This window comes from Myotis daubentonii, chromosome 1, assembly GCF_963259705.1.
Source record: "Myotis daubentonii chromosome 1, mMyoDau2.1, whole genome shotgun sequence".
Taxonomy (NCBI): Eukaryota; Metazoa; Chordata; class Mammalia; order Chiroptera; family Vespertilionidae; genus Myotis; species Myotis daubentonii.
In genome coordinates this window covers 184,704,624-184,726,943 of record NC_081840.1, presented here as the reverse complement: position 1 = coordinate 184,726,943, position 22,320 = coordinate 184,704,624, and the positions used below count along the sequence as shown (strand labels likewise).

General features: G+C 43.1%; 1 protein-coding gene across 4 annotated transcripts in view; it reads left to right on the top strand.

The window, feature by feature from the left end:
* Window positions 1–22,320, top strand: part of ART3 (ADP-ribosyltransferase 3 (inactive)) — a 121,690-nt gene that overhangs the window by 48,762 nt on the left and 50,608 nt on the right. The window contains exon 1 of one of the 4 annotated variants that reach the window (XM_059668190.1): window positions 4,145–4,417. The exons of 2 other annotated variants lie outside the window; for them this stretch is intronic. The gene's annotated coding sequence lies outside the window, so the exon portion shown is untranslated. Of the gene's footprint in view, window positions 1–4,144; window positions 4,418–5,474; window positions 5,623–22,320 lie in introns of those variants that run through there. One more of the 4 variants, XM_059668165.1, reaches the window with a different exon arrangement.

Genomic DNA, 22,320 nt, shown 5'->3' with positions numbered 1-22,320 from the left:
TAGAAGATTTTAAAATGCTTTATTGCTATTTTCTGTCTTTATGTTTTCTTACTAATGTTAAATATATTCCCTTTTACATTTTTATGTGATTTGAAAGAAATACATAATTTTGTGTTTTGCTAGTAATCTTTAATTTTTTTTATGTATAAACTAGGACTTGATTCTATGTCATACTGTTTTAAATAGGCATAATTCACTTAGCTGGGGTGGCTGGGTTAGAGCATTTTCCCATGCACAGAAAGATTGTCAGTTAGATTCCCGATCAGGATACATATCTACTAGTAGGTTGCAGGTTCAATTCCAAGTGGAGGCACATACAAGAAGCAACCAATCAGTGTTTCTCTCATACATTAATGTTTCTCTCCCTCTCTCTCTCTCTCTCTCCCCCCTTTTCTCTCCCTCCTTCCTTCCCTCCCTCCCTCCTTCCTTTCCCCGCTCTCTAAAATTAGTAAGAAACAAAAACGTATCCTCTGGTGAGGATTAAAAACAATAAATAAATACATACATAAATAAATAAGTAGGCATACTTCAAATTTAATAAAACATGAGCAGACTTCCTTTTGCTTTCATGAATTACTATTTGGCTGGGTAGAAAACCTGTGGGCCATAATTTTCTCCTTCAGAACTCTGAGTATGTTGTTTTATTGCCAACCATTACTACATAATATTGTACATGTATATAATATGGTACATAATATTTTAAAACATCAGAAACTAGTTCCTCCCCACCCCGGCTCCTTTGGACACACACAGACATTTTTCACCTAATCATTCCCATATCAGACTCTTCGCGGTCTCTAATTTTTCTGTGTTTCTAAATATTCTAGGAGGGAATAGGGGAGAAGACAGGGAGAAGAAAAAGTCCTTCTTCTTCCTGTGAGGAAGACCACCAGCAGTCTGTAGGGAGGGTGCTGCTGCTGCTTGTGTATGACCCCAGAAGACGGCTCTTTCTACCCATGTGGGTGCCGCCTCGTCTGCTTTTCCTCAGAGCTGAGTTGCAGTTTGGATGCTGAGGAAGGTTTATTTAGTGCTTCACTTCAAGTCCTCAGGTAATAGATCCAAAATTATGCAGAGTTGGGAGAGGAACTGGTTTTGAATTTTAATCTTTTCATCTCATTTTCTTTTTAAAAATATATATTTTATCGATTTTTACACAGAGGAAGGGAAAGGGATAGATAGTTAGAAACATCAATCAGCTGCCTCCTGCATGTCCCCTATTGGGGATAGAGCCTGCAACCGAGGTACGTGCCCTTAACTGGAATTGGACCCAGGATGCTTCTTCAGTCGTGGGCCAGTGCTCTATCCACTGAGCCAAACCGGTTAGGCTCACCTCATTGTCTTGAACAATACAAAAGGTGAGCCTAATTAGGCTCTGGCAGCTGCTAATATGGCCAGATGCTCTGTTCTTCCTTAACACTCTCCTTCTTTAATGTCTTCTCCCGTCTCCTGCCTTCAAGTTTACTGGAAAGCACCACCCTTTTCTACAGTAGATAATTTGCTCATTCATTCACTTAACAAATATTTATTTTAGGTGTCTCTTACATGCTTGGCACTCTTGAGTATTGAAGATAGAGCTTCCTTTTTGTGTCTTGCAAATTTTGCAGCTTTCTAACTAACTCATTGTAGAAGATAGTCTGCCTGATTTTTGCTGTTTCTGTAGATGTGTGTTTTCAGGACTATGAGTTGTTCTGGATTAAATACTTTCTAATATCATGTACGGAGAAATAACTTCTTTCAGAATATCTCCTCATCCAGTGAACTTGAGGATCCTTCTTCCTCCTATTCATATAATCTGGTTCCTCTAGTTTTCTCTTCCTTTAAGTGAGGGGTGGGCAAACTTTTTGACTCGAGGGCCACAATGGGTTCTTAAACTGGACCCGAGGGCCGGAACAAAAGCATGGATGGAGTGTTTGTGTGAACTAATATAAATTCAAAGTAAACATCATTACATAAAAGGGTACGGTCTTTTTTTTTTTTTTTTTTTTTAGTTTTATTCATTTCAAACGGGCCGGATGCGTCCCGCGGGCCGTAGTTTGCCCACGGCTGCTTTAAGTTGTGATATCTTCAGGAAGCCTTCTTCAAGACATAAAGATTTCTTCTCCTGGCTTCATAGCACTTACTGTCGTATAGCTTTATCCAGTAGAAAATATAATGTGAGCCTAATGTGAGCCACATATTTAATTTTAAATATTCTAGTATCCACATTTAAAAACTGAAAAGAAACAGGTGAAATTAATTTTGATAATATATTTTATTTAATCCAAAGCATGAAAAAAGTATTCCAATGTGTAATCAATATAAAAATATTAAATAAGATTATTTTAGTTCTAAGTCTTCAAATTAGACAAGCAACATTTTAAATGCTCAGTGTCACTCTAGCCGGTATGGCTCAGTGGATAGAGCATCAGTCTGCGGGCCAGAGGGTCCCAGGTTTGATTCTGGTCAAGGACACATACCTTGGTTGCAGGTTCCTTCCCTGGTCAGGGTGCTTGCAGAAGGTAAGCAATTGATGTGTTTTTTTCACATCGATATTTCTGTCTTTCCCTCTTTTTTCCACTCTCCCTGAAAATCTATGGAAAAAAATATCTTCGGGCGAGGATTAAAAAAAAGAAAAAATGTTCAAATGCTCAGTAGTCACATGGTTAGTGGCTACCATATTGGATAGTGTAGGTCTAGTTATTCACTTGGCATTTAGCATATTATACTGCCTTGACACTTAATTTTAAATAAAGAAGGGATGGAGAGGAGAGATACTGTGCTTTTTGTTTTGTTTTAGAAACTTTTCTAAGTCTCCCTAATCCTTTTGTTCTTTTCACTAAGTCATTATATATACTTCATTGTTCTTTCTCTGATTAAGCAGGACAAAGATTAAACTGCTCTGTCTTTTTAGTAGCATTTGCAAGATCTCTTGTTGTTTCTGGAGTTGGACTGTTTCAGGTTCAAAGACTCAACCAATTTTTCCCTTGAATTTAAAGGAGAATCTCAAGAAACTAATCTATTTTCTATAATTAATCAACAGACTCTTCTAGCTTAAATACCCTCTAATCTGTGAATCATCTGAACTTTTAGTTATGATCTCAAGTTATTCAATTAATATAGAATTTTCAAATGTTTCAAGTGTTTAAAATATTTTCAAGCAGGAAGAGATTAATGCAAAACATTTAAAGTTTTAATTCCCAACCCACCATTCACTAAGACTATAAAATATATTTATTACAAAAATAATAAGTAATATCAAGGATATTTTGTCTAGTTAAAGTAGTAAAAAGTGGGTTAGAAATGGAAACTAACATTCCTATTTATTATAAATTACTATTACTTAACAGAATCCTATTGTTTTGTTATTATAGAAGGCTGATGACTCACTCCTAGGGAAGAGGTTGTCATACATGTGATAAGCACCTAAAATAATGTAAATAGACTGAACAGATTGAGGTAGAATCCTTAACTCTTAAAAGTGCAGTAATATAATACCTGAGGCTCTGTCATAAAGAGATTAGTACATTTGGGGAGCTGCCAGTGGAAATTTTTAGGAGCCTTTAATGGAATACTATTTCTGTGATTTTTACAACATTATTTAAATACTCTTCTCCCAAATCAGACAAATCCTGCAGGATATAAACAAGGCAGCCATTAGGCACCAGAAAATCTTGGAAAAAGTTGTAAAAACAATTTTAAAAAACCATTAAGGTATTAATTAATTGTGCATATTTCATTGCTATTTGAAAGCATTCCAAAGAGCGAGTGCATTTTGAATAAAGATGTTTGAGTCTATACTTGGATCTGTTTCTTGTACTTTAACATAAGAAGACATTTGTGAAAGCTGTACCCTGCTAATGCAATTTGGTATTTGAGAATGAGATGTACCAGAGCTCACATTTCATAAGGATGATTTCATCCTTGTTATGTGCTACTCCAAACATTGTAGTCTCAAGTGGATGCACAAAACAAGGGCCAATTTTCAGTGGCCACCATCACTATACTGACCTTTCCATGCTTGAGAGAGCCACTGCCAGCATCTACCTTTCCTCCCCTTGTCAAAATGCCAGAAGGAATGAAATCAGAACCTTGACACACTTGGATGAATGATTACTGAACTCTGTACCAAAGTTCTGATGTTAAAGGAGAGATAGGTATCTGTACTCTGAAAGATGAGACAAAGAGAAGAAATAAGCTTTTAGCGTCTAGTGATTGAAGAGTTGAAAAATAGTTACTGACAATTCAATTTACTTGGCTTTTAAACTGTGCCTGTTCATGCTGATTAGATACAGGCTGTCTGTATCTTGTTCCTGGAGTTGGATAGCTTTCCATTGCCTTAATTTATTGCAAAGGAGAGGGTTTTCTGGGGCAGCTAAGCTAAGCTGCCAGTGATTTCCTGAACTACAACTCTTTATGATCATGGTATCTCCCCTACCAGGTAAGTATGAACTACAACTCTTTATCATAATTTTCTTAAAAATCATTTATGCTTTCGATCTACCATTCCTCTTCTTTTTTTTTTTTTAATATATTTTATTGATTTCTTACAGAGAGGAAGGGAGAGGGATAGAGAGCCAGAAACATCCATGAGAGAGAAACATGGATCAGCTGCCTCCTGCACGCCCCCCACTGGGGATGTGCCCGCAACCAAGGTACATGCCCCTGACCGGAATCGAACCCGGGACCCCTTGGTCCGCAGGCCGACGCTCTATCCACTGAGCCAAACCGGTTCTGGCCCATTCCTCTTCTTAAAAGAAAACTTAATGCTACCTTTTTGGAAGGAGTGTTATCAAATAATCATCATATGCTTTCTTTAAGTTGGACAAACACAGTATGTAAATACTGTTTCTTTTATCTAGAACTAAATTTACTTGCCTTGGGATGTTACATTTTGCCAAGTGAATACTGCCAAGTTGATTTTATAAAAGTATAATTAACAAAAGTCAAAGAGAAGCTACTTGATTTCTTTTCACAATAATTCAGAGGGGAAGAAAAGAACTTGGGTTTGAAAATGAATTGCTTTCCTTTGGAATTTTTGGTAAAATTTTAAAATTTCATATGTTAAAATTTAGAACTCAGAAGAAGAAACTATCAAGTCTGTTACCTCTTTGATTAGATTAACCATCTTTTCAGTGCTCTCTAGACTACTCTTCACAGAACATTTGCTGTGATTTGCATGTATTTGAGCCAGGAGCAGTGGGTTGTACAAAACAGCTTCAACATCACCATAAACTTCAGAGAAATCTTTTTTCTCACAACAAAGGCAGCTCTGTGCATGGCCTTAAGTTGGCCGCCCGGAAAATGACTGCCATCGACAACTGCCCAGTCAATGTGGATGTTAATGTTAATTTTCCAAGTTGGGAAACAGCATGCCTATTGTTAGGGGATAAAAACATGTGAGAGATTAGCACTGAGCAACTTTATAAACAGCTAATTGAAGGAAGCTTGATTCAATAAGAGGGAAAATTGTGTGCTAGATTCATTTATTAGTTTATTACCTCTGCTATTCAAGCTGGAAAACAAGGGAAAATAGATCTGGCTGATATTATTTCAGGGCTAATGAGAAAGAGAGTAATGCACAAAAGGATCTTGCCTGGAGAGATGTGTGCTGCATATGACTGTTAGAGGAGCTATGTATGTAAGGTATGAAGCTACATTGCATTGTATGTTTTTTTTAATAGAATGAGTAAAACATCCAGTTATATGGAACATTTCAGTCCCATGGCTTGCCAGTATGAACTAAGGGTTAACTAAATGCTATGTTTTAAATAGGAGATATAATTAGGGATGTGAAAAAATAGGATTGGAAAGACATTTTTTGGTTACAAATATTAGCTTGATACTTACAATGACTTTCTCTTGGATTCAAAACAAGAATATTTAGATAGGCTGTATATTATTTTGTACATTATGATAAATGCTATTTTCATTTTTAATAAAAAGTCGACAAAACATCCTTTTCATTTTCCTATTTCTAAGATTTTCCTAACTTCCTGATTCCACCTTAGAATCATATAAAACCTAGCTTACTTTCTCTATTTCTTGCTTCCTCATTCTACCTTTAATGTGTGGCTAGGTAAGCAGTAAGAGGTGTGGTCAGGGAAACGTGGCTCGCTCCTCAGCTCTGGTTTCCTGTCTCTCACCTTGCATCTTTACCAGTGGGGGCTGGGTGTACCGTGGTAACCGGAAGGGTGATGAGGACGATAGTAATTGTCATAGTTTGTTTGGAAGCTTGCCATGTGCCAGGTGTTGTGCATAGTGTCTCACGCGTTCTCATAATAATTCTGTAAGTAAGAGAACCACTGTTCTCTTTTTAAAGAAGAGCATGGGGCTTTAAGAGATTATGTAACTCTTCCCCCAAATCATTTAGTAAAGTAGCAGAGTCAGGGGACAGCAGCAGAAAAAGCACACTGGCGTTCCTGTTTTTTTGTGATGAAAATGGTAGGCTGAAGGCCACCTCAGAGGTGTGACTGTATAACGCCCAGACCCATGGCTCCCTGGAAAATAGAAAACTCAAAAAAAGATTGGAGTAACTTGGAATAAATAGAATCTGAGGGTCCTGGTGAGAAAGCAATTAGGAAAGCTTGAGAAAGTCCGGAGCCTGTTTTAATTTATATGTCATTGAATATCAGGAGAATGATGAATGTGAGACTTCTTAAAACTTAATCTTTTTTTTAGTAACGTTTACCCTCTAGTTTTCCATCATGACTAGCCGTAGCAAACCATAGAAAACTTAAGAACAACTGATGCTTATTCCAGTGATAGAATTCTACAATTCGGTGGGGTGGACAGAAACTTTGGTCTGAGGCAACAGTAGGCAGCCAGCACATTGATCCTGTCCCTGGGAATTTATACCAGACTAGAGGCCTGGTGCATGGTTTCATGCATCGGTGGGGTCCCTCGGCCTGACTGTGGGGATCGGGCTGGAACCAGCTCTCCAATATTCCCCGAGGGGTCCCGGATTGTGAGAGGGCACAGGCTAGGCTGAGGGACCCCACCGGTGCACGATCAGGGCCAGGGACGGACCATGGGAAGGCTCCAGGGCATGTCTGGCCCATCTCGCCCAGTCCTGATCAGCCGGACCCCAGCAACAAGCTAACCTACTGATCGGAGTTTCGGCCCCCTGGTGGTCAGTGTGCATGATCGCAACTGATCAAATGGTTGAATGAATGGTTGGGCACTTAGCATATTAGGCTTTTATTATATAGGATAAGGGGTGGTCCTCCCAGAGGAAACTGGGAAGGATAGAGGAGGAGGAAAGACAACCGCTGGAGGACATCAGTGACAGTGCTGCTCCCTTATTCCCATCCTCCACCTGCTCCCTTATTCCCATCCCTCCATCCCACTGCCTCCTCCTTTTCTCTAGTTTGTATTCTATCTAAATCAGTACATTCTACATTCTAAACAGTAGCCCTAGCCCTGGATGGTGTTTCTAAGTGTCTAGAGCATTGACCTGTGCACCAAAGGGTCACGAATTTGATTCCTGGGCAAGGGCACATACTTGGGTTTGTGGGTTTGCTCCCTACCCCCTATCGGGGCACGTGTGAGAGGCAACCAGTCCATGTGTCTCTCTCAAGACACATCAATCACCCTCTCTCACCTTCCCTCCCTCCATCCCTTCCTCCTATCCACTCTCTGAAAAGCAATAGGAAAAATATCCTCAGGTGAAGATTAACAAAACAAATAAACAGTAGCCCTACTTGCTTCCTCTCTCTTCATCCCAAGCCCCTTCCCTTCCAGAACCCTTGAAATTTGATTTTACATATTTGGGAGGATGTCAGGCATCAGCCCAGTTAGTAGATGGAGTCTGAGAGTTAAGCTAGTGGAGAGAGACTTTTACTTATACCTGTGATGTCTTCCCAAATTCTGAAGAATGTGTTGAGTCCAGAGCTGAGTCAGGAAATCCAGAGAGACATGTAAATGTATTGCCAAAAGTGGGGACTTTAGAAATAAACACTTCTCAAATTGTCAGGGATTCAGGAGTTAGGGAAAAAGAAAAGAGAAGCAGTTTTAGAATAAGACGGGAGTGGGCCTGGGAATTGACAGGAACCAACATTATGGTTTAACAAAGTAATGGGGTGTTGAATGTGTTTAAATAGACCAGGAAAGAGGCAAAGTTCCTGTCTGGTTGGGCACAGAGTCAATAAGCGAAAGAGATGTATTTCTGACATCTCAAGTTGAGGTCCATAATACATTTCTCCATAGAAAAATAATATGTATTAGGTTAAATTTCTAGGCTAGCCTGCTGAAATAGAGTTAACTCAAAGAGAGCTCGAACTATAGGCTTTGTCATGAAAAAGATCATCTTGGTAGAAAATAATGGGTCTTTAAATGAACTTTTGAATTAGGTCCCATTGATATGTGGGGAAATACCTGTAAATTAGAATAAAAGTTGGCCAAACTTTTGGATCTTATCATGGCTTACAGATACTCATTCAAAAAGAATTTACTCTTGAACATTGATAGCAACCCAGTTTGATTTTTATCCGTAATATTCGAGGCTCTGCTGCCGCATTTTTTTTTTTTTTTTTGCCTGCTGACTGCTGTAGATAGCTGTGCTGGAAACTAGGGAGTCCCAACTGAGTTGGTCAGAGAAGAAACCTTTCTTTATGAAGTGCTAATTGCTCATGACTGCCAGGTGCAGTTTGTACAATAAGATTAAATAGAATCAGACTTCATTTAGAATTTAACCAAGAAGTTCTGTGGTCACTTTCATGAATGTTTTGATTACCGTGAATGCCGTTTTCATCTTACTATCAAGATTACCTGTTTGTTTATTTTTTAAAACCCAAATTGATATCCATGATAACAATGGCTTTGTATTGTTTAAATATTATTTGGGTTTGTATTCTTTAAAATTGAAGAAAGATATGGTGTGTGAAATACTGTGGATAGGAGCTTTGGGAGTCTGAATGAGTTTCCAGATAATGTAGAGACTGAACCTGAGCTTCCTAGAACTGTCACCAGATTTATGTCGCTCTAAAGAAAGATTCTGTCTTTGAGTGATATAGAAAGTTGATAAAATGCATGTATTAACAGTTAATGACTCAGTAAACTTTATAATTCTAGGAATCAATCATTGCTGATGAATTTATATAGAGAAATTCATTTCTATCTTTCTCTTACCTTGGGCAAGAAAAGAGAAAAAAGGAAAAGAAACTAATTATTTAAAAGGTGAGAAAAAGAACAGGAATTTCCTACACACACACACACACACACACACACACACACACACTACAATCACAGTAAGCATGTTGTCTTTTTGCCAAAGAAACTTATGTTTGTCTTTTTCTGTAGTTAGGGCATTTCCCCCTATGTTTTGATTTAAATTTGTAAATTTGTAAGTGGCTTTCTTTCTGTTGCCTTTGTACTCACGGTGCAGGGGAAGAACCTAAAGACAGGTATTTGCTTTGGAAAGTCCAAAGGCATAAGTTCTTTTAGTTTTCTTACTGTCTTCCCTTCCCTTTCTCTTGCTTTTTTTTTCTTTATTATTATTTTTTCTCTCTCTCTCCATCCTTTTCTTTCATTCCTTTTATTGATGCTTTATTAATGTTGCATTTACCCTACATATCATAATTTTCACTTACAAATACAAATGTAAATAAGAACAAACTACTTTCAAGTAATTAAAAATATTTTAACCAAATGTTGATGGACTATTTTCAATTAAGTATGTAGTTTGAAACAAATCTCAAGCTACAACTGACTAAAATTTATGGTTAAATTGTATCCTCCCATAATGCAATCATTTATCAAAGAACAAATAACACCCAATAATAGTTAAATCCATTAAGAAAATTTTAGCATTTGTAACTACAATATATTCTTTTTACTTCACTTACTGTCATTATTCTTAGTAGTTAATTATTTTCACACTAGAGGAGAAGGACATACTGAGCCTGGTTTTCTTTTATTATTATTATTTTTTAATTTTATTAAATTTATTGGGGTGACATTGGTAATAGGATCATTTAGATTTCAAGTGTATGATACAAAATCTGTGTAAGAGAGCCTGGTTCTTCTGAACTGTGACTCTGGGCATGGCAATCAGGGGCATAATTATCTGAGGTTACCCTGAAGATTTCTTCAGAGCCATTAGTCATTCCTAAAACTACTCTAGCCAATGCTTTTTCCTTTCTGGAAATGTCATTCATCACGTTATTTCCTCCAATCCCAAGCTCTCCATTCTCTGTAACACTTCTCAGGTGCTTCTAAAGTTTTGGAGAATCATAGGCTTGAAGCAAATTAGGTTATTTTACAATCCTTACTACAGGCCACAAAGTGATTATTGAGTAGTTAATTATCCTAATTTGAAAAAAAGAAAGAAAACAGGTACAAAAAGACGAAGTGATTTATTAACAGTCCCTGACATTTGTTTAGCACAGTGGTCGGCAAACTGCGGCCCCTTGAGTGTGGCTCTTCCACAAAATACCATGTGTAGGCGTGCACGGACAGTGCGATTGAAACTTCGTGGCCACACTCAAGGGGCCAAAGAGCCGCATGTGGCTCGCGAGCTGCAGTTTGCCGACCACTGGTTTAGCACCTTGACTTTATGGGTTACAATGTATCATACAATCTGATGTACAAAATACAGTTTTGTGAAATAGGCAGGGCCAATATCCGTTTACACATGAAGACACTGAAGCTCAGACATGGGTCACTTGCTTAGAGTGGCACAAATAGAAACTGGTGTCATTAGCTCTGGCCAGTTTGGCTCAGTGGATAGAGCCATCCACCTGCAGACTGAAGAATCTTGGGTTCGATTCCAGTCAAGGGCATGTACCTGGGTTGCAGGCTCGACCTGGTTGGGGTGCCTGCAGGAGGCAACCAATCGATGTGTCTCTTTTTCTGTCTCTCCTCCTCCCTTCCATTCTCTCTAAAATTCAATGGAAAAATATCCTTGGGTGAGAATTAACAAAAACAAAAAGAAACTGGTGTCACTAGAACTTGAAATCAAATCCTTTGATTTCCAGCCCACAGCACCTCTCCTTGTCACACCACAGTGGCTCTTACTGAACTGAGCATGCGAGGAGCCGTGCATCCGCCTTTAACAGCATGCACTAAAACTTGACTCAGTATTCATTATGTAAATGCCTTGAAGGCTGAGGAAAATGAATACTTTAGCCTTGGAAGCACAATCTGTGTATCATTTTCAGTGGTGTTCTATGTAGTCCTAATGATCTTGATAAATGATAACTAGTATGTGAATCTACACTAATAAAAGAGAAAAATGGTAATTGGCGTACGACGATACCCTTTTCATTGGCTAATCAGGGCTATATGCAAATTAACCGCCAACTATGATTGGCAGTTAACTGCCAACTAAGATTGGCAGTTAACTGCCAACAAGATGGCGGTTAATTTGCATATGTAGGCACAATGCAGGGAGGCGAAAGGGAAAGCAGGAAGAAGCCCCCTGCCACTGACAGTGATCAGAAACCCAGGGGGGAGCTAAGAGCTGGGGGGCAGGGCAAAGGCGGCCCTGGGGCCACCTTTGCCCTGCCCCCCAGCCATGATCAGAGAATCAGGCGCCTTTGCCGCCCTGGCCAGTGATAGCAGGAAGTAGGGGTGGAGCCAGCGATGGGAGCTGGACACGGTCGAAGCTGCAGTCCCGGGAGCTAGGGGTCCCTTGCCTAGGCCTAAAGCGGAGCCCACGATCGCGGGGCCGCTGCAGCTGCGGGTCCCCGCTGCCCGGGCCGGGCGCCTAGGCCAGAGGCGTTAGGCCTGGGCAGGGGCGGAGCCTGTAACCACGGGGAGCTGGGGGTCCCCTGCCCAGGCCTGATACCTCTGCCGGAGGCCTCAGGCCTGGTCAAGGGGCCGATCCGGTGATTGGTGATCGAAAGGGTGATGAGGGTCAACTCCTCTGGCCGAGGCATCAGGCCTGGGTGGGGGGGCGGAGCCGGGGATTGGGGGGATATGATGGTCCCCTTGCCCAGGCCTGAAGCCTGGGTCAGAGGCGTCAGGCTTGGGCGGGGGGTGGAGCAAGCGATCAGAGGGAGATGGGGGTCCCCTGCCCAGGCATGATTCCTGGGCCAGAGGCCTCAGGCCTGGGTGGGGGCCAGAGCCAGTGATCGGGGGGAGATGGGGGTCCCCTGTCCAAGCCTGACATCTCTGGCGGAGGCGTCAGGCCTGAGCAAGGGGCCAATCAGGCGATCAGAGGGTGATGGGGGTCTACACCTCTGGCTGAGGCATCAGGCCTGGGCAAGGGGCAGAGCCATCAATCAGAGGGGTCTGGGGGTCCCCTGCCCAGGCCTGACGCCTGGGCCAGAGGCATCAGGCCTGGGCTGGGGGCAGAACCAGTGATGGGGGGGAGATGGGGGTCCCCTGCCCAGGCCTGACACCTCTGTCAGAGGCGTCAGGCCTGGGCAAGGGGCCGATCCTGCGATTGCAGGTTGATGGGGGTCAACGCCTGAGGGCTCCCAGTATGTGAGAGGGGGCAGGCTGGGCTGAGGGACACACTCCCCCCCCCCCCAGTGCACGAATTTCGTGCACCGGGCCCCTAGTAATTATATAATTGCCATAATTATAAATACAAAGTATAGATGATAATAGATTGGAGACAAGCTACAAGACAGTATATTGGTATTAAAATAGTTCCAATGGGAATGTACATCATTCAACTTTCAGAAACCCATCTTATAAAATAAAGAGCTAATATGCTAATTAGACCAAACAGCAGAATGACCGTTCGGACAACCTTCCAGACAAAGCCAGGGCTGCGAGGGCCAAGCCCCTTGCATGAATTTCTTGCATCAGCCTCTAGTATTAAATAACAACCTTGGTTAAAATATCAATACAAAATGGATTTTAAGATCCTGATTTTCTATAATACATTTTCAATTTTTGTTTTTTTACTAAAGAGTCAACAGGTTTTAATACATTTTTTCCATTTTACTTAATCCCCATGATCCTCAAGTAGGTGCCTTCACCTAAATTTAAAAAAAAAAATGGACTAAGTCACACAGCTGTTAAGTTTGGATCTATATTTGAGACTATACATTTTTGTACATCAGTGTCAGTAAAGACTCAAACATTTAATCGTATTGTAATCCTTTTTTTAAAAACCCTCACCAGAGTATATTTTTTTCCATTGATTTTTAGAGTGTAAGAGAGGGAGGGAAATATTAATGTGAGACACATCATTTGGTTGCCTCCTGCTCGTGCCCCAACCAACCAGAGCTGGCAATCGAACCTGCAATCCAGGTACTCAGGCTGACACTCTAACCACTGTACTCCACCAGCCAGTATACATCTTGCAGTTCTTTATCTACGGAACACTTGTTTTAGATTCATGGCCTTAGCTTTTATAAGTCCTCAGGAAAGCACTAAGTTTGTCATGACAAATTTGTCCTACAGAAACCCATGGTTTCTAGGCCATGTACTATCCCATAGGGCAGAAGCTCTGGTTCCTCTTTAAGTGGTAATACCTCTTACTTCCCCAAAGTAAGTTGGGTGATATTTGTCAATGATCCTGTGATGATGCAAGCCACCAGCATCCCTGGTGCTTCCTGTGCTTGCCTATGCGGCCCTGGCCATGACTCACGTGACCCCAAAGTTTCCTGGTCTTCCTCAGTCTGGATGGCATGTCGGTGGCCAAGATGCAAGAGCAAACTTTTCTTGATTAAAAATTTGTAATGATTTATTTTAGCTGTCTCAAACTTTTTCTACTATATAAAATTGGTTTTGCTCTTCGAAAATCAACATCTTGTGAGTTAACCTCCTTTTAAGCATAATTTGCGGTTAGAAGGCCTTCACTGTGTGTGATCTTACAGAAGAATTTTTTAATTGATAGAGTGATAGTCAAGAAATATGTGAATTATTGCTTAGGCAGTCAGAACCTATTTTCCTATAGATGTTAAAATGATGATGGATATTGTTAAACTTGAGAGGTCTCTCCAGGGCAGGAACCTTGTTGGATTTATGTTCTATTTCCTCTCTCCTCCTATTTGCCTTGCATAAGGTAAAGTCTTTTTATCCCTTCAAATAAACATATATATTTTTTATTGAAGTATACCTCAATAACATACATTATGTTGTATGTAATTGACATACAACATTACATTAGTTTTGGGGTACAGCATAATTCAATATTTGTATATATTATGAAATGATTACTATAGTAAGTCTGGTTACCATTTGACACCACCATATATAGAGTTTTTTTCTTGTGAGAACTTTTTTAAAAATAATTTTTTATTAATTGATTTGAGAAACATCAATTCCACTTACTTATGCATTAATTGGTTGATTTTTTTAGAGAAGGAAGAGATATATATAGAGAGAGGAGAGAGAGAGAGAGAGAGAGAGAGAGAGAGAGAGAGAGAGAGATACATTGATCATTGATCAGCTGCCTCCTGTGCTCATACCAACCAGAGGTGAACCCACAATCTGGGTATGTGCCCTGACTGGGAATCAACCCATGACCTTCCAGTGCATAGGACAGTGCTCCAACTGAGTCACATAGTCAGGGCTCACTGGTTGATTCTTTTATGTGCCCTGATTGGGGAATGGAACTCATAACCTTGGTGTATTGGGACGACACTCTAACCAACTGAGCTACCTGGGCAGGGCTCTTGTGAGAACTTCTAAGGTCTGCTCTCTTAGCAACTTTCAAATATGTAGTACATTACATCCCCATGACTTACTTATTTTATAACTGGAAGTTTGTACCTTTTGATTCCCTTCACTTATTTTGCACCCTCACTAGTCCGTTCTCTATTTCTGAGCTTGGTGGTTTTTTTGTGTGTTTTTTTAAAGATTTCATATATAAGTAAGATCAAGTAGTCTTACTATTTTTATGTAATTCTTGGTTTACAAAATATAATTAACTTTAAAGTACCTAAAATTCAACCCTAAGAGTACTTAACCATTATATATTAGTAATGTCTTTCAGAGTTGTTACCACAACTTTATTCTCTCCTTCCTTTCTATTTCTGGCCACTAGCCACTGCAGATCTATACCTGAATCTATTCTAGGGCAAGGAAGAATAAATTGGGAGTTATGATTTCAGAAAAACCTGGTATTTGCATTGGACAATGAAGGGGAGGCCTAAAGAAATGGGAAACCTCTGTATCTCATGCAGTGCTACTGGATTGGAAAAGGGAGTCTTTCTGGTTAGGGAAAGATTGTCGATACTGAGATGGTAGGTATAGTATCTCTCCTATATAATAGAAGGCTAATATGCTAAGTGTCTGGACATCTGGTCGGCCATTAAACCAATCAAAGCATAATATGCTAATGATACGCTAAGGCTGCTCAACCGTTTGCCATGATGTGCACTGACCATCAGGGGTCAGTCAGTCAGCTAGTTGACCAGTCGCTATGACATGCACTGACCAACCAGGGGGCAGACAGTTGACTGGTCAACCAGTCTCTGTGATGTGCACTGACCACCAGGGGGCAGGCACTCTGACCAGTTGGTTAGCTTGCTGTTGGGGTCCGGCCGATAGGGACTGAATGAGATGGGCCAGACATGCCCTGGAGCCCCCCGCACAGTCCCTCCCCGGCTAGCCAACATCCTGCATCCCTCCCTGGCCCAGATCGTGCACCAGTGGGGTCCCTTGACCTGGTATGTGCCCTCTCACAACCTGGGACCCCTTGGGGGATGTCAGAGAGTCGGTTTCAGCTTGATCCCACAAGCCAGGTTTGAGGGACCCCACTGGTGCATGAATTTGTGCACCGGGTTTCTAATCCTATCTAATAAAAGAGAAACATGGTATGGCATAGGTTAACGCCGGAGATTGCTGCCTCGAACAACCACTTCAAAAAACAACTAAAAGACGGAACGGACATCATCCAGAACCACAGGAAGGCTGGCTGAGTGGAAATTCTACAACTAGGAGGAAAGAGAATATCATACCCAGACTCAGAGGAGGCGCAGTGCTGAAGTGAAATACTAAGGTGCGGAGTGCACACGGAGCGGGCTGGAGGCGGAGGGCGCGGTTGTTGTTTTCAGTCGGGAGGGAGTTTCAGACTCTGAGCTCCAGATCCGGGTGAGTCTCTAGGGACCCAGACTCAAAGGGGAGAAGCAGGACTGTCTGGCTTTGGTCGGAACTAGAAGGCAGCTTTCTCGAGGTTTGCAGCAGTTGCTGGGACTCTGTGAGGCAGAGCCCCTGGGGACGGAACTGAGAGCAGCCATAACTGCTCGCTCCGACCCACCCTGTCGATTCCCCCGGGACCCGCCCCCCCCAAGCCCTGAGCAGAGCCATTTGCCAGATAGCCTCAGGCAAACGCTAGATTAGCACCGCCCTAGAGATCCAGCACAGAAGCTCTCCCACTGCAGACACAGCTGACTCTCATAGCCAGTTAGCCTGGAGGTCAAATCACCCCCGGTACTGCCGACAACAATCAAGGCTTAACTACAACAAGACTGCCCACAAAGACCACTAGGGGGTGCACCAAGAAAGCATAAAAAATGCGGAGACAAAGAAACAGGACAAAACTGTCAATGGAGGATATTGAGTTCAGAACCACACTTTTAAGGTCTCTTAAGAACTGTCTAGAAGCCGCCGAAAAATGTAGTGAGATCCTCAAGAAATCTAATGAGACCCTCGATGCTATGATAAAGAACCAACTAGAAATTAAGCATACATGGACTGAAATAACGAATACTATACAGACTCCAAACAGCAGACCAGAGGAGTGCAAGAATCAAGGCAAAGATTTGAAATGCAAAGAAGCAAAAAACACCCAACCAGAAAAGCAAAATGAAAAAAGAATCCTAAAATACGAAGATAGTGTAAGGAGCCTCTGGGACAGCTTCAAGCGTACCAACATCAGAATTATAGGGGTGCGAGAAGATGAGAGAGAACAAGATATTGAAAACCTATTTGAAGAAATAATGACAGAAAACTTCCCCCACCTGGTGAAAGAAATGGACTTACAGGTCCAAGAAGCGCGGAGAACCCCAAGCAAAAGGAATCCAAAGAGGACCACACCAAGACACATCATAATTAAAATGCCAAGAGCAAAAGACAAAGAGAGAATCTTAAAAGCAGCAAGAGAAAGAAACTCAGTTACCTGCAAGGGAGTACCCATATGACTGTCAGCTGATTTCTCAACAGAAACTTTGCAGGCCAGAAGGGAATGGCAAGAAATATTCAAAGTGATGAATACCAAGAACCTACAACCAAGATTACTTTATCCAGCAAAGCTAGCATTCAGAACTGAAGGTCAGATAAAGAGCTTCACAAATAAGGAAAAGCTAAAGGAGTTCATCACCACCAAACCAGTATTATATGAAATGCTGAAAGGTATCCTTTAAGAAGAGGAAGAAGAAGAAAAAGGTAAAGATACAAACAATGAACAACAAACATGCATCTATCAACAAGTGAATCTAAGAATCAAGTGAATAAATAATCTGATGAACAGAATGAACTGTTGATTATAATAGAATCAGGGACATAGAAAGGGAATGGACTGACTATTCTTGGTGGGGAAAGGGGTGTGGGAGATGGGGGAAGAGACTGGACAAAAATCGTGCACCTATGGATGAGGACAGTGGGTGGGGAGTGAGGGCGGAGGGTGGGGCGGGAACTGGGAGGAGGGGAGTTATGGGGGGAAAAAAGAGGAACTATTGTAATAATCTGAACAATAAAGATTTAATTTAAAAAAAAGAGAGAGAGAGAAACATGGTAATTGGCGTACGACTGCTACCCTTCCCATTGGCTAATCAGCGAGATATGCAAATTAACTGCCAGCCAAGATGGCGGCCAGCAGCCAGGCAGCTTGAAACTAACATGAGGCTTGCTTGCTTCAGTGACGGAGGACTCCAATGTTCCCCATCAGCCTTGCTTGCCTCTGAGCCTGCAGTTTAAGAAACATTGTAACAAATATAGAAGCTAAACAAAACCCCAGAAACCAGCTTTCAGCCCGCTGGGATCTCAGAGCTGGAGTTGATACAGAGTTTTGATTGTAGAACCTAAACAAACCAGATACCTTCTTTCCGCAGCAGAGGCCTCAAAGCTTGAGCCAGAGCTAAAGCTGGCTCAGAATAAAAAAGAAAAAAAGGAGCAGTTGGGAGCTTCAGTCCCAGCCTGAAAACAGCCCTTAGCCCCTCACCCAGACTGGCCAGGCACCCCAGTGGGGACCCCCACCCTGAAGGGTGTGTGACCAGCTGCAAACAGCCATCATCCCCTCATCCAGGCTGGCCAGGCACTCCAGTGAGGACCCCCACCCTGAAGGGTGTGTGACCAGCTGCAAACAGCCATCATCCCCTCACCCAGGCTGGCCAGGCACCCCAGTGGGGACCTCCACCCTGATCCAGGACACCCTTCAGGGCAAACCAGCCAGCCCCCACCCATGCACCAGGCCTCTATTCTATATAGTAAAAGGGTAATATGCCTCCCAGCACAGGGATCAGCGTGACAGGGGGCAGCGCCCAAACCCCCTGATCGCCCTGCAGCTCTGTGTGTGACAGGGGGCGGGGCCTCAACCTCCCTATCGGCCCTGCTCTGTTCCTGAAGGGGAAGGCGCCCCAACCCCCTGATCGGCCCTGCTCTGTGCCTGATAGAGGGGAGCTCCACAACCCCCTGATCGCCCTGCGGCTCTGTGTGTGACAGGGTGCGGCGCCCCAACCCCCCCCCAACCCATGGGCCCTGCTCTGTGCGTGACAGGGTAGAGCCATAACCTCCCCATTGGCCCTGCCCTGAGTGTGACAGTGGCAGTGCCCCAACCCCCTGATCAGCCCTGCTCTGTGGGTGATAGAGGGCGGTACCCCACCCTCCCTCACCCCCCACGGGTCCTGCTCTGTGTGTGATGGGGCAGAGCCATAACCTCCCCATCGACCCTGCCCTGAGTGTGACAGTGGCGGCTCCCCAACCCCCTGATCGGCCCTGCTCTGTGGGTGATAGGGGGTGGCGCCCCAACCCCCTGATTGGCCCTGCTCTGTGTGTGACAGGGGGCGGTGCCCCAACTCCCCTATCGGTCTACTCTGTGAGTGACAGGGGGATGCTCCTCAACCCCCTGATGGCCCTGCTCTGTGAGTGACAGGGGGGAGCTCGCCAACCCCCTGATTGACCCTGCTCTGTGTGTGACAGGGAGCAGCGCCCCAACCCCCTGATTGGCCCTGCTCTGTGCGTGACGGGGTGGCGCCGCAACCTCCCCATCGACCCTGCCTTGAGTGTGACAGGGGGCGGTGCCCCAACCCCCCAATCGGCCCTGCTCTGAGCCCGACCAGGGGCTGCACCTAGGGATTAGGCCTGCCCTCTGCCACCCGGGAGCAGACCTAAGCCAGCAGGTCGTTATCTCCTGAGGGGTCCCAGACTGTGAGAGGGCACAGGCCAGGCTGAGGAACCCCCCCTCCCCCCCGAGTGCACAAATTTTTGTGCACCGGGCCTCTAGTATATATATAAAAGACTAAATGTCTGTCCAACCAGTAGCTATGATGTGCACTGACCACCAGGAGGCAGATGCTAAACACAGGAACTTCCATGATGCACACTGTCCATCCTATATAATGAAAGGTTAACATGCAAATCGACCAAACGGCAGAACAACCGGTCATGACGCGCATTGACCACTAGGGGTCAGATGGTCAATGCAGGAGCTGCCCCCTGGTGGTCAGTGCACTCCCACAGGGGGAGCACCGCTCAGCCACAAGCTGGACTCACAGCTAGCGAGCACAGAGGCTTTCCTCCACAGCAGCGCTAAGGATGTTTTACTGTGGTTTAGGCTAAGGATGTCAGAGAGCCAGTTAAGCCATCCCCCGATGGCTCCTGGACTGCAAAAGGGTGCAGGCCAGGCTGAGGGACTTGCGCCTCCCCCCACCAGTGCATGAATGTCATGCACCAGGCCTCTAGTTTAAAAATAAATGACACTGCAGACCTGGCACCAACAAACCAACACTCGGCTTCCCCAAGTGGGAGAGAGGCCCTGCCACCACCCTGGAGCAACAGCCCACCAAATCGCAGCCAACGCTGCCAAGACCCCATGGCGCAAAATACAGCCCACAGTCCAGCCCAGCCTGGAAACGGTCATTGTGGGAGCTGTTTAATGACGTCACATAGCAATACCGGGCTTCCTCTCCCTAGCGACTAGCCTCCTGGGAGTTTCTTCAGCTCAGGAACACGACTTGCTTTATAGCCAGGTGCAAACATTTTACACTTTAACCAAATGTCTGTGAAGCATTTTCACGTGCCTCATCTCATTTGATCCTCACAGAAGTCCTGGAGCAGGTAGATAGGAGACTTGGTAGAATACTATTTTCTTTTCATTAACAGGAAAATGAAGATTTAGAAAGTTTAGAAACTTGACCCAACTGAGAAGAAGTAAGAAATGGTGGACCTTGAAAATGACTTCAGGTTTTCTCACTGTGCAGAATATAGTCAAACACTGCTACAGTTAAATATTTTACCCTTTCTTCTCCTTGCTTGATCTACAATAATAATCTGCTTTGCGTTGACATTTGCTGCTGTGTTGCCGACAATTACCTGAAAGAGAAGTTGGTTGCTTAACTGGGCTGAAAAAAGTTTAGCTACGTCAGAAAGCAGGTCTAAATAAGCAAGTTTATTCTCTACCTATAAAAGACTAAGTTGGCCTGCGCATGCACGATACATATTAAACTTTCACTGGCGCCAGTCGCACGCATGTGTTTCAATCTGTCATTGTCGATTGTGAATTTGGGTGACACTTCTATTATAGAGAAAGGGCGAATAGTGATATTAAAATATTTCTTCTAATTAATTTCCTTTCAATGTGCATGAATCTGTGCACCGGAACACTAGTATATAATAATCAGTATGCTAAATGGTGCAGTAGGATTAAATCAGGGAGGAAACTTGAGTTATAGAGTCAAATATTTATTTCCAAATTTAATTAGTATTGTCATATAGTCTTCTTAAGACTTTCATTGATAAATAAGAAGTCTTCACTCATTCTAATTCTACAGAAGTTTAGGAAGGAAGCCTCTTAAATAAAAAATCTTGATTCACTATCTTCCCCAGAGACTGCTATAGACAGTGTTAAACAGCTAGAATGTCTATCAATGTAAAAACAAACACACCAATCCCAATCACCTAGCAGCTGTGTTGAGACAATGCATCCGTTTGAAAGGTAGTGTTTTCCTTTTTAAAAGGAAGGTTTATTTAACAAGTTTTGCCGGGAGCCGGTCCATCCTTGCTGTTTCAAAGGACCTGGCATATATGGCATACTGTTCTTAAAGTGTTTGCTCACCTTCTTGGTACTATGTGTTTTAACCAAGGTCTCCTCTCTGAGAAAGGTTGTTTCCCCAGGTAGGGATTTTCCCCTGAAGTTAGGGAGGGAATAAAACCCCTCAACTAAGTGCCAGGCGGGTAATTAATCACTTTAACTACAAACAATCATGCTTAAGCTACATAATCTTTACTCCCTGGAATGGAGATAAGAAACGCCCTAACCTTTGTAATAGAGATTGATAGGATTGAATCAACTGGTATAAATACAGTTGTAACAAGACAGAAAGAGACAGAACTTAGAACACAGAACTAAGAAGAGAGAACCTACAGACAGAACCTACACAGAACCTACAGACAGAAGAACTTCGCTGGAGAGAATATGGCAAAAGATCTTGGACAGAAACTGGCCTCAGAACCTAGAGACAGAACCTAGCGAGGGAGCATGGCTACTGAACCTGGCTGGAGAACCTGGACAGAACCTGGCTGGAGAACCTAGCGAGGGAACATGGCCACAGAACCTGGCTGGAGATCCGAAGCAGAACCTTTCTGGAGATCCAGACCAGAACTTGGCTGGAGATCCTGGTTGGAGATCCTGGCTAGGCTGCTGATCAACTGAACACTGTCTCCATGTCCTTCCTTTTTCACCGACTCCGTCCACACCTTTGGGGACCCCTGGACCCGCTGGGGCTGGACCCCGGCAACCTAGCAAGACAACATGGACACAGAACCTGGCTGGAGATCCGAAACAGAACTTTGCTGGAGATCCAGACCAGAACTTGGCTGGAGATCCTGGCTAGGCTGCTGATCAACTGAACACTGTCTCCATGTCCTTCCTTCTTTGCCGACTCCGTCCACACCTTTGGGGACCCCTGGACCTGCTGGGGTTGGACCCCAGCAAAGTTTCACTTAGTGCAATACACCTAAAAGGAAATCATAATACAATGAAAGATTTAAGTCAAGGCCTCAGAATTTCATATAAACACCAAGACCAAAATCCTAAAGTATTGGTATTGCATCTCAAATTTTTCCTATTAACTAAAAAAAAAAAACCCAAAAAACAAAAAACTTAGACTTACATGCTTTAGAACAGTGATGGCGAACCTTTTGAGCTCGACATGTCAGCATTTTGAAAAACCCTAACTTAACTCTGGTGCCGTGTCACATATAGAAATTTTTTGATATTTGCAA